This window comes from Otolemur garnettii, unplaced genomic scaffold (assembly GCF_000181295.1).
Source record: "Otolemur garnettii isolate 467f Iridium unplaced genomic scaffold, OtoGar3 scaffold00121, whole genome shotgun sequence".
Lineage (NCBI taxonomy): Eukaryota > Metazoa > Chordata > Mammalia > Primates > Galagidae > Otolemur > Otolemur garnettii.
In genome coordinates, this window is record NW_003852516.1 from 4684165 (window position 1) to 4688539 (window position 4375).

Below are 4375 nucleotides of genomic sequence, written 5' to 3' on the forward strand. Positions count from 1 at the left end.
GCTATTTTTTTGTTGTAGTTGTCATTGTTTGGCAGGCCCAGGCCAGATTCAAACCCACCAGCTCTGGTGTATGTGGCCAGCACCCCTAGCCACTGAGCTACAGGCGCTGAGCCTGATGTTCTTTTTTTGAATAAAACATAAAATGCTATTCACTTCAAATATAATAAGCTCAGAGGTTTTGGGGGGGGGAAATGGTGAATGAGGAAGGAAAATGATCTTTGTTTCAAAATTTCCCAGTATTTTTGAAGTAAAGAACGTTGATATTTTGAGTTTGTAATGACACAGAGGCCAAAGGGCTGAAGCTTGACTAAAGGGTTGAAGTCATTGTTTTTCTGGATTCTGTATCAAGACTTAGGTAAAAAAGACTCTAAGGCTTTTTATTATTTATTTATTTATTTATTTTTTTTTGAGACAAGATTTTGCTCTGTTTCCAGGGCTAGCTCACTGCAACCTCAAATTCCTGGACTCAAGTAATGCTCCTACCTTAGCCTCCTGAGTAGCTGGGACTATAGGTACAAGCCACCATGTCTAGTTAATTTTTCCACATATATTTTTTAGAGTCAAGGTCTCACTAGGTTGCCCAGACTGATCTTGAACCCTAGACATCCAACCATCCTCCCACCTCAGCCTCCCAAACTTCTGGGATTACAGGTGTGAACCGTTTGCACACAGCTCTCTGAGGTTTTACATCTGCTTTTGTGCTTCCTTATAAATGTTACTTTTCCCTTTATTTTGGAGACAGAGTCTCACTCTGTTCACTTTGGTTTTTTTTTTTTTTTATTGAATGGTAACTGTGTACATTGATGCACTTTGGTCTGTTCACTTTGTTATCCTAGATAGAGTGCTGTGGTGTCATCATAGCTCACAGCAACCTCCAACTCTTGGGCTCAAATGATCGTCTTGCATCAGCCTCCCAAGTATCAGGATTATAGTCATACACCACCACGCCCGGCTGGTTTTTCTATTTTTAGTAGAAATGAGGTCTCCCTCTTGCTCAAGCTGGTCTCTCCTTCCTGAGCTCAAGCAGTCCATCTGCCTTGGCCTCCCAGAGTGCTAGGATTACAGGCGTGAATCACTGCATCCAGCCCCTGAATAAATGTTCTTAAGATAAATTTCGTTAGTTTTTTTAGGGTGAATGCTGATCGTCATTGTGGAGTCATACACAGACGTACTTCACTTTATTGTGCTCTGCAGATCCTGGGATTTTTACAAATTGAATATTAGTGGCAATCTTGCATTGAGCAAGTCTGCCAGTGCCATTTGTCTGACAGCATGCACTCACTTCATGTCTTTACGTCACATTTGGAAATTCACTATTTCAGGCTTTTTCATTATTATACCATTACGGTGGTCTGTGATGGTATACTGTAATTGTTTTGAGGGACCACGAACTGTACCCATGTAATGTGGTGAACCTGTATCTATGAAAAATAAAAAAAAAAACTATTCAAACGTTGTAGCAGGTGCCTATAGTCCTAGCTACTCAGGAGGCTGAGGCAAGAGGATCACTTGAGCCTGGGAGTTTAAGGTTGAGGTGAGCTATGCTGGTATGGCACTCTACCCAGGCAACAAATATGATCAGTAACAAGTTTAGAATACAAGTCCTTTTTCTGCTATTTAATTGAGCGACAGAACGAAATTGGAGAAAGCATATGATTTTCTGCTTGCTAGTGTAGTGTGGTTCCCATCGTTGGTGAGAGTAGATGAGTTAGATTGAGCCTTCCCCTGCAAATGTCCATTCCTGTGTGGTGCCTGTGGCTCAGCGGGTAGGGTGCTGGCCCCATATACTGAGGGTGGCAGGTTTGAACACAGCCCCAGCCAACTAAAACAGCAGTGGCAACTGCAACAAAATATAGGGGCGTTGGTGGTGGGCACCTGTAGTCCCAGCTACTTGGGAGGCTGAGGCCAGAGAATCGCTTAAGCCTAAGAGTTGCAGGTTGCTGTGAGCTGTGATGTCCCAGCACTCTACTGAGGGCGACATAGTAAGACTCTGTCTCAGGAAAAAAAAAATGTCCATTCCTGCTTTCTGAGCCTGTCCCTTTGATCGGAGAGCTGTTCTTCCTTTGGATTTAATTTTGTCAGCAGGCCCCCATGGTCACATAAGCTTGGAACCTTGCGGTTACACATGGTTTTCCCTGTCCTTTTAGTGTAAGTTCTTTGATTATTTTTCAGGCACATTATCCTCACCCCAGTCTCTGCCTTCATCCTAACTACGCAGACGTCACTAAAATTTAAGTGACTTTTTTGCTGTCTCTTCCTGCATCTCAGTGTCATTAAAAAAAAAACAAAACTTTCTAAATCATTGCCGCACACATTGATCTCAGAGATCTCTACATTTCTCACAGCATAAAACTCAGCTCTCCCTTGGCACGTAAAACCCTCCACTCCACGGTCTGGTTTCTAGCTACCTTCCAAATTCCACAGTAGCCATCTGCTCTGGGCTAATTGTCATTCCCCTCACCGTCCTCTGTGCATCACACCTGCACCAGCCTATTTCTGTCCTCAGGGAATGAGCCCACAGTGTTGTTCTCTTGATTCTGATACTTTAGAGACCCACTTTGATTCTACCCGTCTTTCCAGACTCCTCTGACCTTTCACCACAACGCCGTCTATTTGTTTATTCACTGAGCCACTAATTTTTACCACCAGCATTGCTATTTGCTGTGTTTTTTTTTTTTCTTTTTTCCCCCCGACAGGAAAGTAAATTGTTCAAGTGCAGGATTTTATATGTTGTATCTTGAGAACCTAACACACAATGGATGGTTGGCTTATTAATGACGGTAAAATAGACTGTATAAAGCAGCAGTTCTCAGCCTGTGGGTCCCGACCCACAGGAACTGTATTAAAGGGCTGCAGCCTTAGAAAGGTTGAGAACCACTGCTATAAAGTAACTACCTTTTCCTGAAATTACAAAGGTGGTGGTCATTCAGTCCCAAATACTGTGATGAAGGGGTTGCTGCTTGGGCCGAGTTACAGGTCCCTTTTTCTGTTCCTATGCACCTGCAGTGATTTTTAGAGGCTCTGACTCAGTAGCAGAAGTCTCCAATCCCCGTCGATGCTCAGCTCCCCCTCTAGGTGCCAGGAGAAGCCAACAAACGTTCAGCTCTCCTTCCTGGCGGTTCTTTCTACACACTGCTGATAATGAATCTGTTCTGAGTATCTTTGGCCTTGACAAAGGTTATTGCTTGCCGTTCCTCTGTGGAGCGTAGTGGTTTTCAAAATTTTTCTTGCACAAGCACTTCCTAATTCTTTAAGAACATAGTTTTAAAGGGAAACTCTATTCCTTTGCATTTCTAAAGCTGCTCAAATATTGCCAAGAAATAGAATATCTAGCATAGCATACATATTGACATGCATCATGATTTTTATATCTAATGGAGTCTAAATACCATGGAAATGTAATACCATCGTCTATATAGAAAACACATGAAGATACTTAAAATGTTATCCTTTTCGACTTGAATTTATGTTTTCATTGCAATTCCCCCACAAGGTTTCATTGTAATATAATAGTCCCCCCTTAGCCAGCTTCACTTTCCACAGTTCTGGTCATTTAAGATGTAGTATAATAAGATATTTTAAAAGAGATGGAGAGAGAGACCATATCCACATAACTTTTATTTCACTGTATTGTAGTTTTTCTATTTTACTATTGTTAATCTCTTACTGTGCCTGATTTGTAAGTTAAAATTTAGTATAGGAACGTATGTGTAGGAAAAACATAATATATATAGGTTTGGTGCTCTCTATGGTTTTAGGCATCCACTGGTGTTCCTGGAACATGGCCCTTGCAGATAAGGGGGAACACTGTACAGCAGAATTCCACTATAAGGCCCAGGTAGGGTCCCACAAATTGAATTGTGGGGTCATATTGTTGCAAGAATAATGAAAAAACTATGTTTTAGTTTGTACTGTTACACAAAGAACAAAATTAAGGTGGTGAAACTTACTGTCCAAATTAACCGTTCACTAAACTCAGAAAGTCCCTATCGGTCACAAGAGTGTCACTTTCTAGCCACCACCACCATCCCCAGAGAAGCTGACAACTTCCAGCTTCTGTGTTTTAAGAATAGGGCTCTGTGGGCACGGTAGCTCACGCCTATAATCCCAACACTCTGGGAGGCCAAAGTGGGGAGATCCCTTGAGCTCAGGAGTTCCAAGACTAGCCTGAGCAAAGGTAAGACCCCATCTCTAAAACAAAAAGAAGAAGAAGAAAGAAAGAAACTAACCAGGCATTGTGTCAGGCCCTATAGTCCCAGATACTTGGGAGGCTGAGGCAAGAGAATCACTAGCGCCCAGGAGTTTGAGGTTGTTCTGAGCTGTATTGCCACTCTACCCAGGGTGACAGGGTGAAACTCTGTCTCAAAAAGTCAGG